This window comes from Bos indicus x Bos taurus, chromosome X, assembly GCF_003369695.1.
Source record: "Bos indicus x Bos taurus breed Angus x Brahman F1 hybrid chromosome X, Bos_hybrid_MaternalHap_v2.0, whole genome shotgun sequence".
NCBI classification, from domain to species: domain Eukaryota; kingdom Metazoa; phylum Chordata; class Mammalia; order Artiodactyla; family Bovidae; genus Bos; species Bos indicus x Bos taurus.
The window spans coordinates 6691529-6706189 of NC_040105.1; the positions used below are offsets into that span (position 1 = coordinate 6691529).

At 45.9% G+C, this 14661-nt stretch overlaps 1 protein-coding gene across 5 annotated transcripts in view; it reads left to right on the plus strand.

The window, feature by feature from the left end:
• The window catches only part of TBL1X (transducin beta like 1 X-linked), a 247955-nt gene that overhangs the window by 132473 nt on the left and 100821 nt on the right, over nucleotides 1–14661 (plus strand). For 4 of the 5 annotated variants that reach the window (XM_027534937.1, XM_027534941.1, XM_027534939.1 and 1 more), the window contains exon 3: nucleotides 1132–1288. The exons of the other annotated variant lie outside the window; for it this stretch is intronic. The gene's annotated coding sequence lies outside the window, so the exon portion shown is untranslated. The remainder of the gene's footprint in view (nucleotides 1–1131; nucleotides 1289–14661) is intronic. 5 annotated transcript variants of the gene reach the window in all.

The window sequence follows — 14661 nt, forward strand, 5'->3', positions numbered from 1 at the left end:
CTGGAGAAGGAAATGGCAACCCACTCCAGTAGTAGTATTTCTTTTTTTTAACTTTTGGGGACTGCACCATGAGGCTCGTGGGATCTTATTTCCCCCGCCAAGGATCGAACCCGTGCCCCCTGAGTGGGAAGCACGGAGTCTGAACCACTGGATCGCCAGGGCAGCCCCCCGCTGCTGTGATCTTGCCTGCAAAATCCCGTGAACAGAGGGAGCCTGGCGGGCTTTATAGTCCACAGGGTTGCGAAAGGGTGGGATACGACAGCATCTAAACAGCAGCAAATTTAAACGCAGGTTTCTTCACTCATTGCTTGATGGAAGGTAATTCAGCCTTGTCTTGGAATACGGGTCCAGTAATTCCAGTTTGGGGTCGTCTGTCCGTAATAAACTGTACCCATGATGCACCCTCTGCCGTTTCCAGGGTTGAGTCCCGTGAAGCGCAGTGGTTCCCGAAGGAAACCACCTCCGCACGGAATCCATCTGCATGTTCACTGCCTTCTCTGAGATCTCTTCACTCTTGTCCACCCCGCCAGCGTTTTCATGATAACTTTTTTTTTTTTTTTTTAATTTTGGGCTGCACTCTGTACCATGCACACAGCATGTGTGATCTGAGTTTCCCCGACAGGAGGTCAAACCCACATCCCCTGCGGTGGACACTCACTCGAGTCTTAACCACCGGACCTTCCGGAAGCCCCTCATGGTACATTTTTGTCTGATGACGTGTCTGTTAGTCTGTAACAAAGCATCGAAAGTAGTTTTGGTAGGGGGAAAAAAAGACTGTCTTCCTAACTGATAAGCTTATGTAATATTTCGTTACATTTCATTGATGGAGTAAGATGCCCCATCGCATAAGCAGGTTTGGGGCCCCATCAACACTGGGGTATGAAGGCCAAGGGTACCTGGCTCAGGTGGAAAGGGCCCCCCGGGGCTGGGGGGGTCCACTGGATTAAGAAGGCGGCATTGGCCTACGGATTTCCAGGGCCTGTGGGTGGCTGTCATCGTGTTTACAGAATCAGCAGCCTTGGTGATTTCATCGAGAAGGTCAACAGGAGGCCTTGTTAAGAGACCTTCTCCTCCACGTTATTTTTAGAAGCAGCAAATATCAACCATAAATATTTAATGTTGTGTTTATAGACTCTGGCATCATAAACCTTCACAAGGTGACTCAGAGGAGGCTGATCACTGTGAACCCCCGAGGAGAAGGAATCTCCGCCCCGCCCCCGCCCCGAGCTGGCACACCGCGCCTCTTGAGGAAAACCATCGTTGACGTTCTTGGGAAAGAGGTGAACAGGTACATCGCTGTCTTAATTCATCTTCTTCATCCTTGGCAGATGAGGAATTTAGTCATTACTCTTTGCTGGCCAGGATTTTCAGTCCCTCTTTTCTGATTTCTAAAAGCAATGTGCTGCATAGAATGAGCAATTTGGGAAAAAAAGCAAAGAATGGAATCTGGAAACAAAATAAACACCTCTGAGCCCACCCACGCCAGTTCCCCCATCAGACTGTTGGTACATCTCCTCCCAGCTGCCTGTATTCCTGTGCATGAAACGTCAGGAAGGTTCAGCTTTGTGACCCGGCTCTCCCAACTTAACCTTACGGAGTGAGCCTTGTGATCATTGCCGACGTTCATTGAAAACATTTTTCAGGCATCCATCCCGTCGAGTTTGTGTGCCGTAATTGATTTAACATTTGTTGCCGGAGCTTCAGATTGCTTCCAATTTTTTTTTTTTGCCTTAGGAGAGATGGCTGGGAATGGAGCTGTAGGGCTCTTGAGACCGATTACCAAATTGCTTTCCTTGAAAGTTTGTGCTGGTTGTTCCCTGTTGCCAGGGAGCCCAGGGTTGGGTGGGCTGGGGTGGGGGATGGGGCCCCGCCTCTCAGACAGCTCAGGACATTGTGGTCAACTGAGACGGGAACGAGGGCACTTTTTTTGTTTTGTTTTTGCATGTCTTTGATTTAAAAAAAAAAAATGAGGTGGACTATTTCATCCTGTTCGCCAGTCTTTTGCATTTTTTTTTTTTTCTGTGACTTGGACGTAAGTTGCTTTGCAAGCAATGGCTTGGGTTCTGTTTGGGGTTACGCTCTCTGGGTTCCACGTGAATGCCAGCTGTTTTAATAAAGACTGCACTGTCAGAGTTTCAGCTACACGGGCCGTTTCTGGCGTTTGCCGGGAAGTTGAGTCTCCCGACTGGAGCCAGACTGTGAGTCTGTATATTGGGGCTGCGTCTTAAACAGGAGTTGAGTCCAGAAAGCAGGAAGGCGGGTCAGCATATGAACTTATTACTGAGATTATACCAAAATACCTTCTTTGCTCATTAACTCTTTGACCCCTTTCCTTAAAGCCGTTGTGGGGGGAGGGGGGGATGTGCGCTGTGACTGCTCATGGATGAGAATTGATGCCTTTGAATATCACTGCTCTACGTGAGTTCAGCTCATCTCACGATTCCCAGTGTGTTTATCAGAAGACGATGTTTTTACAGAATGACATCTGTAGGAAAAGCGCAGATTCTTAGGTTAGCCTGCAAAAGATCTTAAAATATTTATAATTATCAATAGGCCGGCTTGCACTTTGCTTCTACTTGTCATTAGCCCAAGTTTGTTTCCCAAGGGTGTGTGTCTAGGTGTGACTGAGTGTGTACGGGTGACATATATTTTGCTGTGCAAATGAATAGATCGAATGTCTCTGCCGTGTCTTTGAAGCACGGTGCCGTTTCGTGGCATGCTAGGGACAAGGAGGGGATTGGTTGTTTTCTGTGTTGCTCTGAAGTCATCAGTGAGGCGTCTCTGCGTTTGCTGTTGCTTCTCTCTCCTTGCGCTGTTGTATAACATCACACATTTGGAAAGCTTTGCAAAGATCTATTTCAGTTCCTCCTTTTAGAGTGTTTAAGTATTTCTTTTTTTTTTTTTTTTCCATTTCCAAACCCGGAAAGGAAATGAATGAAAGGCGAGGAAAAAGATGATACAGCAATGATCAGTAGAAGGACTCCCCTGACGGTCAGGTGGTTAAGATTCGGCACTTCCACGGCAGGGGTTGCTGGTTTGATCCCTGGTCATGGTACTATAAAATCCTGCATGCCTCTTGATGTGCCCGCAAAAAAAAAAAAAAATTCATCGATAGATTATTAAAAACAAATGTAATGATTTTGGGATACGCTTCTTGTCGCCTTGTAGCTTAACAGCTTTCGCTTCTCAATGATGTGTGAATGTTTTTGCTCTAGATTATGTTCAATAGGTGAGAGTCTAGCCATGAATCATTTCCTGCCAAATTTCAATCGATGAGGTAATACGTGGAAAAATGACCTTATTTCTATAGTAACATGCATCTTCTCAGGTCTCAGGGTCCTGTTTCCTCTCAGTATGTTACTGCTACACACTAGGAGTTTCCTTGTTTCTACACTCTGCGATTACACACAGAAATGAGGAATGGGGAGAGGACTCACTCCCAGGTTCCTTTCCCCACGGTGGCTCAAGGTGAGAGATGCTCAGTTTGAACTCCGTTTCCCAGGGCGTGTGGTTAACACAGATAGGTGCAGGGTACCGGTTCCAACTGTGGGCAAACGGAAGCCATATTCCCTCTGCCCAAGTAGTAAAAGTAGAAAGCTCTCCTATACTATCGTACCATTGTTGCAAAATAAACTCCTTCTCCTTAACACCAACCTGGGCTTGCCTGGTGGCTCAGCAGTAAAGGATTGGCCTGCCAATGCAGAAGATTCGGCTGCCAATGCAGGAGACTCGGCTTCGATCTCTGGGTCAGGAAGATACCCCTGGAGAAAGAAATGGAAACCCCCTCTAGTGTTCTTGCCTGGAGAATCCCGTGGACAGAGGAGTCTGGTGGGCTACAGTCTTTTGAGGTTGCAAAAGAGTGGAACACGACTCAGGAGACTCAGTGGCTAGAAAACAACTCAGTGGCTAGGCAACTCAACCAATCCATCTCTGAATGGTGTATTTTTTTTTTATTGTTAGTTCAAAGTAGACCTCAAAGTGACAATAAAGGGCCTCTTGCAAAAGGAGGCCTTCGAATGTTCAGTTTGTCATCATTGATGAGATGCACACAGCTCCCTGTGCTGGGAGCCTAAGCATCTCTAGCTGTGGGTTCTCCAGCGCTTTGAGTAGGCGAGGCTTAATTAAACTTTAAAAGTGATAGCCGACAGTGTAAGGGGCAGGAAGCCTTGTCTAACAGGAGGTTTAATATAACAATAACGGCAAGAAAAACTGTCCTTAGTCCTGGCTAAAATATCTGTTCAGCAGCACCCTATCTTAAACAGAATGTGTGCAAGCTCAGTCGTGTCCGACTCTTTGCAACCCTTTGGATTGTAGCCCGCCAGGCTCCTCTGCCCATGGGATTCTCCAGGCAAGAATACTGGAGTGGGCTGCCATTTCCTGGTCCCGATCCAGGGAATTGAACCCGAATCTCCTGTGTCTCCTGCGTTTGCAGGCGGATTCTTTACCCACTGAGCCATCAGGGAAGCCCATCTTAAACACGGTCGCACTGAAATTTGAGCTGTACTGTTGACTGTGGTACAGAGTCCATTGTAGCATCATCACCCTGGGTCTCCCATGGCAACCTGCTAGGAAGAGGGGTGCAGCTCTGGTGACGTCACCCCCCAGGTTATAGATGAGACAGGCTCAGCCAGTCTCAGTCCACACCCAGTGCTCTGCAGTGAGCCCTGGACTTCACAGCGCACCTTGCTGTCTGCTGGGCCAGGTGGCTCTGAAACTGGAAGGTGTAACAGTACACACCCAGGTGAGAGGTCGGTGTTTGCCCACAAAGCGAGCAACCTGCCAATGACCGTGGCTTTTTTGAGACCCACAACTCTTTCAGGCGTCTTGACAGAACTTGTGATAAGTCCCTATATTAAAAAATCCTCAAACTGAAAATTGTTTTTTTTTTTTTTTACTAGAGAAAGGTGGTCTGCATTTAGAACAATTTGTGATTATTAATCTGTCTTGAATTGGTCACGGAATAAAAAAATGATGCGATGGGCATCTAATTAAAATTTTGCAGTGGACACAAAAGAAGCCTTGGAAAAATGCTATGGTTTCATCTAGCTGACTATTAGCAACACATTTTAGAGCCTGCAGGCACCATGGAAACTGTCTGGGTTTTTGCACTTGCCAAATAGAAGTAGATTGCAAACCATAAATTTAATTTAAGGTTTTCTAGTAGCCACAGTAGAGAAGTAAAAAGAAATCATAAATTATTTTTTCAATATATATCTAAATATATGCTGCTGCTGCTATGTCACTTCAGTCTTGTGTGACTCTGTGCAACCCCATAGACGGCAGTCCACCAGGCTTCTCTGTCCCTGGGATTCTCCAGGCAAGAATACTGGAGTGGGTTGCCATTTCCTTGTCCAATGCATGCACGCGTGCTAAGTCGATTCAGTCATGTCTGACTCTGTGCAACCCCATGGACAGCAGCCCACCAGGCTCCTCCATCCAAAGAATTCTCCAGGCAAGAATACTGGAGTGGGTTGCTATTTCCTTCTCCAAAATATATGCTCGATTAATATTATTTGCAACAATGAAAAAAAACAGTCTCTCAGTCATGTCCCAACTCTTTGGGACACTGTGGACTGTAGCCTGCCAGACTTCTCTGTCCATGAGATTGTCCAGGCAAGAATACTGGAGTGGGTTGCCATTCCCTTTTCCAGGGGATCTTTCCGGACCAGGGATCAAACCCAGGTCTCTTGCACTGCAGGCAAATCTAACCGTTTGAGCCACCAGGGAAGCCCATTATTTGCAACATATGTATTAATGTAATCAACTCACTACCCAAAATAGTGTCATGTTGACAAGTTACTCATATTTAAAAAATCATCCAAGACATATCTTATGTTCTTTCCATTTCTGTACTAAGTCTGCAAAATCCAGCGTGGAATTTAAACCTACAGCACTTCTTACTTTGGGCTCGTTGCCTTGGTCAGTCCAGTCTGAGCCCCCAAATTCCAGTGTCTATGTAAAAATATGAAAATGTGCATTATGAAAAATAATTTTCTAGCAGGAAGTTACACTATTTTCAGAAAATTTAAAAGTTGGGTGGCCTGTCCGGTTTTCTTTTTAATCTATTTGAAATTTGTCGAGGGGAAAAAAAAATGCTGTGGGTGCATAATTTAAGAATTTGCATGTGGACCGATTACAGAGGAATCGTGTGGCCTGGAATGTCCCCAGGTCCTTCCATCCTGCAGACTACAATCATCAAACTTTCACTCCTGCAGGCTTCTTAGCAGTTTAGGGGCCACAAGCCTTGTAGACCCAAGGAGCACCCTCAAATATAGCTAGGGTTACGGAGGATCAGATTTAGAGATTTTATTTCCTTATTGATTTAAATTTCGATCCTTGGTTCAGCTGCTCCATAAGTTGTATGTTGCGAATCACATGGGTGTGTGTACCTGTGTTTTCAGTGTACGGAATACATCTTCTGAACTCTGATAGCCGTGGTCTATTTCCTTTGAAAATTCCGTTTCCTAATTAAGATGTGGCGCAAGTGGAAAATACATAGACTTTGGGAATTTTAGAGATTTTGTAGGTAAAAGGAATGTCGAAGATCTCAATAATTTTTTTAAAAACCAGTGTGAACTACAGTTGAAATGATGCTATTTGGGATATGCTGGGTTAAGTTTAAATATGTTGTGAAAATTAGTTTGCGTTTAAACATTCTTTAATTAGATGTAAGCTCACCTTGCATTTCCGTTGGCCCATCCACATCGCATTTCCGTTGGCCCATCCACGTCGCATTTCCGTTGGCCCATCCACGTCGCATTTCCGTTGGCCCATCCACATCTCCCATCAGAGCTCTCACACCACAAAGGAAAGAAGCAGTGCTTGAGATCACAGGCGGTGGGTTGGTTGTGACATCCGAGTCTGAACACGGGCCCTGCTTTCACTGTCGGCCTTCCTAAAGTGTTCTGTATACCCAGGTGAGTCAGCATGAGGATTTGTTTGCCTCGCTGTGAGCCGTGTTCATGCGTGGCCACCTCCCCTTACCTCTGCCGGATGTATGGGTTCCTGGCCACAAAAGGCGGTGCTGACGTGGAAGGGAACGAGGTCCTCGGTCTACGCTGTTTTTCTGACCCCTTGGCATCCCCCGTGAGATAAAGGTGGTTGGTTCTTCCCGCTGTGCACTTAAAAAAAGGTCTCAGAGGTTGAATTGGGCTTCCCAGGTGATGCTAGTGATAAAGAACCCACCTGCCATTGCAGGAGTTGCCAGTTCGATCCCTGGCTCGGGAAGATCCTTGGAAAAGGATCTGGCAACCTGCTCCAGTATTCCTGCATTCTTGGAGAATCCCACGGACAGAGGAGCCTGGCACCCTATAAGTTCAGGGGTCCCCATGTGCACACGCTTTGAAACTCATACAGGTTCAGAGCCAGAAAGTCATAAACTCAGGGCTGCCTCTAACTGATGCCTCCTCTGATGAAAGGGATTTTCTTCAGGCTTTGTTTATATGGTAAAACACCCTAGGGTGCCCATGAATGAACACTGGTTCCAAAACACACTGTGAAGTCTTAGGTTTCTGACCAGGAAATCATTAGTAGCTGTAGTTTGTAATTTCTTCACTTCCTCTTCCCTGTTGATGAATGTCTCTGTTGTTATAAGAGGCCAGGAAGCAGCTTCTGACCTTTCTGCAAGGTAATTTGGCAGTGATGGGGTGAGTCACTTAAGTCAGCTGAGATGTAACTTTCTGTAGCTTTGCAAGTGGGGTGATGGACCTCTCGTTCCATAAAGCACTGCCTCACAGTAGGAGCCCCAAAGTTCTGTCCTCCTCTGTGTCTGGAATGGCTGCCCCAGCTCCTGCCCTCACAATCACATCCCTGAGTAGGAGTGAGGAGGGGGATTTCATTGCCTTTAAGAGCAGAGACTAGAGATTTCATATTTGACTTTTGCTTGTAGCCATTGGCTAGAACTGGGTTACGGGGAAAACTTGTCCTTTTGAGAGGGGTGTGACCATGTGCCCACACAGAATCCAGGTCTCCTGTTCTCAAAGGGTGAGGGATGGAATTGGATAATGGTAGTCTGATAATGGTAGTCTAGCAGATTCTACCTTCGACCTTGTCCTCACTCTAGTGGGAACACGGTGTTGCTAAAACAATCACGTGTTCAACGCAGAATTCTAGACTGTGGGACGAGGATGGGGGTATATGGTACAGCAACGGCTCCTGCAGAGAGCTTCTGGGTTCCATCTTCTGCTCATCTGTGTTTCCTTTCTTGCCCACCACTTACTCTGAGTTTCAGCCAGGTGACCAGGAACCTCTTTCTTTGTGCACCAAGTGGGAATATGATCTCCGGGGAGTTTATAGTGGTTGCATGAAGTAATAAAGATGAAAGAGCATGCCTTTGTTGTCTTCCTCCTACCTCGGTCAGACTTAGTCTAATGTGCTGTTTGTTGGGAGTTATCTTTTTATGCAAAGCCTGTGTGGTTTGTAGCACAGGCTTCTTGTACAGGAAGGGGCTTAGGCGTCTGTCTCTACGGTCCTTCCACACCACGTAGCACTTTGCAGAATATTTGCACATGAAGTTCTTGATGAACTTGTATGCTCCTGGGTCATTTGCGTTCACACCATCTCTCAGACTGAACGCGTTCACCTAACCAGTAAATAAATGTTTCTAGAGCACTTGCCACCTGTCTCAGGAATTCTTCTAGATGCAGAGAATCTAACAGTGAACAAATTAGACAGAACGCGTACATCCTGGTGGATAAAAGTATGTGTTGGGTATGACACATTGGGTGTTGTTATTTAGTCGTGTCTGACTCTTTTTTGTGACCCCATGGATTGTAGCCCACCAGGCTCCTCTGTCTGTGATTTCTCAGGCAAGAATACTCCTGCTGCTGCTGCTGCTGCTGAGTCACTTCAGTCGTGTCTGACTCTGTGCGACCCCAGAGAGGGCAGCCCACCAGGCTCCGCCGTCCCTGGGATTCTCCAGGCAAGAACACTGCAGTGGGTTGCCATTTCCTTCTCCAGTGCGTGAAAAGTGAAAGTGAAGTCGCTCAGTCGTGTCCGACTCTATGCGACCTCATGGACTACAGCCTAGCAGGCTCCTCCGTCCATGGGATTTTCCAGGCAAGAGTACTGGAGTGGGGTGCTTACTAGAGAGCAGATTCTAACAATCATACACATATCCCCACCCAGTGAAAAGAAATAGAGTAGAAATGTTGAGTATTCATTGAATATTTTTAAATGTGAATATGGTGTGTTTGGATTATTTGTTCATAATTTTTCAGCCATGTAAATAGAAAAGGAAAGTTCATTTAACTTCTTTCTGTGTTTTCAACAAATATGTAAACTATTATGTCCCTTTATATTAATATAATAGTACTTGGGGGGGGGAGCAGAAAACCACAGCACTCTTGAGTGGACCTTTGCCAGTTAGAAACTTTGTAAGGAAAAATTGATTTCTCCTGGTTTTTTTTTTTTTTTTGGTAGAAATTAGCACACACAATGATTTTCCCTGAGCACGGTCTCTTTTAAGCTAATGAGAAATTTTTGGTTGTGCAGGCTGAATGGAGTGGATGGTGGTTCAGAGGAGAATTGAACTGATTAATAAGAAGCCCCTGATTTTGTTTAAATCACAGACGCTGAGGCAGTAAGGAAAGTTCACACTGGATTTTCTTCCAGTGGCCGTGTTATTACAATGTATGCAGATGGAACACGTTTATGTATTACTGGGCCTGTCATGCTGTTTTGCTTTCCAGGGCGCTTGGTAGATCATTATAATAATTTTTATCCAGCGTATCGGTTCTCAACGCTCCTCTTGACCTGACACCGTGAATTTTCCGTTCCGTGAAAATCGTATTGTTGAATGGAGGCTTGTGCCCTGTAGAAATTAAGAAGAGATAAATGCAGAGAGACCTAGCTGTGTGAGGCCCCCATGTGTGATGATGGACTTCCTTGCATTTAGGGCGGACTTTTACCTCCCTGGTGTGGACGGAGGAGCAGACCCATTTATCATGAGTGCTTAAATGTGGACTTCATCTGTGTGACCCCATTTTGACTCATTGAGCCTTTAAAATCCTGTAGGAATAATGCGATGTGGGGGTGGAGACAGCACAGACACCTACAAGACACCGTGTTTTTTGTTATTATTATTATTTGACCGACCTGGGACTGAATAGGCTGGATTTGTGATGTCTGGGAGGTACAGCTTTTCGTGGTAGACACTGATCAAACAGCGTTCATGACGGCTGGTCTGCGGCATTTGAAATAGATGCCTTGTGAATTCTTAGCCTGTTGATGTCCGAATGATCACCGTGGTCTTCCGTTTCTCGCCTGCCCCCTCCGTCCTTTCCACAAAGCCTTGCCCTGATCATAGGCCTGGGTTCTCTGGTCAAAACAGGACCACATACAGAATGTCTTCTCCCTGGAGCAGAAGGTTAGCTTTGTTGCCTTCTAGAAGCTTCAGAGCATCCTTCACTTTTGGCCTGCTGTTTTGTTTTTGTTTTCCCCATCTCGATGAAGCTGATGCTCTAAATGTTTGGAGTGAAAGATGGTGTGTTGATGGTGGGATTATCTGACTTAGAATTCGTCAAGTTGAGTGGTGTTATCTCCAGTGTTGTTAAGTCTGTTAAGTTTGGGAAGAAGGTAGAAGTTTCCCGTTGAGAATTAACCTGTGGGGACTGGAGGAGAGTTATCTTTGTGAGATAGTAGCTTCCAAAGAGAGGTATGTTGATCTCCCTGGTGGTCCAGTGGCTGAGAGTCACTGCACCCAATGCAGGGAAACCCGGGTTCATAGGTACCACATGCCACCACTGAATTCAGGTGCCACTGCACAAGGTCTCGTGAGCTGCAACAAAAGACCCCATGTGCCCTGAGACTTGGTGCAAGCAAATAAGCAAGAATAAAAGTAAATATTAAAAAAAAATAATAAGAGGTGTCAAAGGTGTCTGGATTGTCAGTTCATGACGACTTATTCCCAGCAGCTGTCCATTACGTGAAGAGTCTGAATGCTGGAAAGACAGAAGCAAGACTGAGTTCTTACAAAAATGAAAGTGTCTCATGGACAATTTAGGAACAACAGGGTGGGGAAAAAAAGGTACAACTTACATAGACTGTGAAAACTGGCTCCAGGAAGAAGAGATAAATTCCCCGCATACATAAGGGGATAAAATGGGTTTCCGAACCTTAGTGCTTTTGACATTTGGAGTTGGAGAAGACTGTTGAGAGTCCCTTGGACTGCAAGGAGATCCAACACAGTCCATCCTAAAGGAGATCAGTCCTGGGTGTTGTTGAAAGGACTGATGCTGAAGCTGAAACTCCAATCCTCTGGCCACCTCATGTGAAGAACTGACTCACTGGAAGACACTGATGCTGGGAAAGATTGAAGGCAGGAGAAGAAGGGGACGACAGAGGATGAGATGGTTGGATGGCATTACCGACTCAGTGGACATGAGTTTGAGTAGACTCTGGGAGTTGTTGATGGACAAGGAATCCTGGCGTGCTGTGGTCCATGGAGTTGCAGAGTCGGACACGGCTGAGCAACTGAACTGAGCTGGGTTTTGGGGGCAGACTCTCAGGAGTCTTCTCCAGCACCACAGTTCGAAGGCATCAGTTCTTTGGCGCTCTGCCTTGTTTACGGTCCGGCTCTTGGACACGACTGGGCAACTGAACAGTGACACCAGTTTTTGATGGTAGGAACTGTTCTCTGCATTGCGGGGTGTGGAACAGCATCCTGGGTTTCTATGCAGTAGTGTACAGGAACTCTCTCCTAACAGTTGAAGCAACCAAACATGTCTCTACATGTTGTCGGATGTCCCCCCACCCTGAGTGCTTGGCAACATCGCCCCCAGTGAGAACTACCACAGTAGGTAGGTCAGTGCAGACAGATGGGAGGATCTTAGCTCTTGCACTTTGGGGGGGCTTCGGAAATGAAAGAAACCATCAGAGGGGTACTAAGGTAAGTTCTTTTTTAAAAATGTTTTAAGGTTAATCCCTTGCAGCTTTTTTTTATCGTAAATATATTTTACAAGGAGGCTATGTTAGATTGGCTAGTACTTTAATTTGAATAGTAGTTGCAAAGTCATTCTATATATACTGAGTGAATTAGAGTTGGATTAGTTACATCATAGGGACTTAAATCATGAGGATAAATTCAAATCCCTATGTCAAACACAACTGATAATTTAAAATGAAAAACCTTTTATAAGTATATTTGAACAGACATAATCTTATAATAAATCATACACTTTCAAGGTGACAAGTCAAAATGCAGGGTGAAGTAAGTCAGAAGGAGGAAAACAAATATTGTATATTAATGGCTTCCCGGGTGGTTCACTTAGTAAAGAATCCACCTGCAATGCGGGAGACCCCGGTTCAATTCCTAGGTCTGGAAGACCTCCTGGAGAAGGGATAGGCTATCCCCTCCAGGATTCTTGGGCTTCCCTGGTAGCTCAGCTGGTAAAAAATCTGCCTGCAATGTGGGAGACCCCAGTTCAATTCCTGGGTCTGGAAGACCTGAGGAAGGGATAGGCTACCCACTCCAGGATTCTTGGGGCTTCCCTGGTGGCCCAGCTAGTAAAGAATCTGCCTGCAATGTGGGAGACCCCGGTTCAGTTCCTGGAACTGGAAGACCTCCTGGAGAAGGGATAGGCTACCCACTCCAGGATTCTTGGGGCTTCCCTAGTGGCTTAGCTGGTAAAGAATCTGCCTGCAATGCGGGAGACCTGGGTTCGATCCCTGGGTTGGGAAGATCCCCTGGAGGAGGGAAAGGCTATCCACTCCAGTATTCTGACCTGGAGCATTCCACGGACTGTCTAATCCATGGGGTCGCAAAGTGACTGAGTGACTAAGCACACGCAACACACATATATGGAATCTGCGAAGATAGTGCTGATGAAATGATTTGCAGCAGTGGCAACACAGGCGTAGATTAACATGATGAAGTAGGTTCTTTCATGGCGATGCCCACAAGCGGACCCTGGAGCCCAAGCATGCAACCAACGAACCATTCCTTTTGAGGCCCAGAAGGCTTTGATTTAACACCTCCTGGGGAGATAAATTTACGCCAGTGAAGGCAGAAGTGGAGATACGGTGAGGGATTAGATTAAAAGGATCAGCAGGATGTATCCTTTTTTAAAAAATTTATCGTATTTCATGGTTATATATCTCACTTCACAGATAGCTGCTTTTAAAAAAACTGTCATAAATGATTTTATATGAGCTAATGCATTCAACAAAGTGCAGAATGTACTCATTTCAATATGAATTTAGTTCCAATTCCATTGCGTATCCTTTCTAATGTTAAAAAACCAGTTGTGAAAAAGTGAAAGGGTTAGTTGCTCCATTGTGTCTGACTCTTTGCTGACCCCATGGACTGTACCCCACCAGGCTCCTCTGTCCATGGAATTCTCCAGGCAAGAATACTGGAGTGGGTTGCCATTCCCTTTTCTCTGGGATCTTACAGACCTAGGGATCAAACCCAGGTCTCCCACACTGCAGGCAGATTCTTTAACCATCTGAGCCACCAGGGGAGCCCAAGAAGCTAGTTGTGTATATTCTTAATTTATCTGTGTTATAGAGTCAGCATTCAGATACTACTATCTCATGAAGGGGCTTCAGAATACTAGCGGTCTCTGGGATATTGTGGTGATTTTGCTGCATTAATTTCATATTATAAAGTTATAGCCATTTAGCTCTGGGCTTTCTCAGGTCTCCAGAAAGTGTGTGTAATCACTGTTAGCTGTCATAAACTCCTGGCATTTGGAAGCACTAATGAGTTCTTTGATTTGTGCACATTCAGCTCAGTTCAGTTCAGTCGCTAAGTCACGTCTGACTCTTTGTGACCCCACGGACTGCAGCACGCCAGGCCTCCCTGTCCATCACCAACTCCCGGAGCTCACTCAAACTCATGTCCGTCAAGTTGGTGATGCCATCCAACCATCTCATCCTCTGTCGTCCCCTTCTCCTGCCGCCTTCAATCTTTGCCACCATCAGGGTCTTTTCAAATGAGTCGGCTCCTGTCATCAGGTGGCCAAAATATTGGAGCTCGATTCGTTCCAAGGAATATTCAGGGTTGATTTCTCTTAGGATTGACTGCTTTTATTTTGCTGTCTGTTCAAGGGACTGTCAAAACCCTTCTCCTGTACCACAATTCGAAGCCATCAATTCTTAGTGGCTAAATTGTTAATAGTTTATAGTTAGTCTCCTTTGACTGTTTTCCTATGTTTCTGCATTTTCTCACTCCTCTGATTAAACTTATTCTTTGGCTAACGTTTTTCCACAGACAAAAAAGGAGGTGGGGGACGTGAGGGGCAAGGACCGTAAGGTCTTCTTGCGTTTCAGTCTTGGTTATCCTGAAAGTGAAAGCCGCTCAGTCGTGTCCAACTCTTTGCAACCCCATGGACTATACAGTCCATGGAATTCTCCAGGCCAGAATACCGGAGTGGGTAGCCTTGCCCTTCTCCAGGGGATTTTCCCAACCTGGGGATCGAACCGAGGTCTCCCATTGTGGGCAGATTCTTTACCAGCTGAGCCACCAGGGAAGCCCAGGAATACTTGAGTGCGTAGCTTTTCCCTTCTCCAGGGGATCTTCCCAACCCAGGGACTGAACCGGGGTCTCCTGCCTTGCAGGCAGATTCTTTACCAGCTGAGCCCTCAGGGAAGCCCTTCGTGGTTGTCTTTCCCACATGTGATTCCACGGCCTCTGTTAAAATGATTGCCATTTACCCTGTC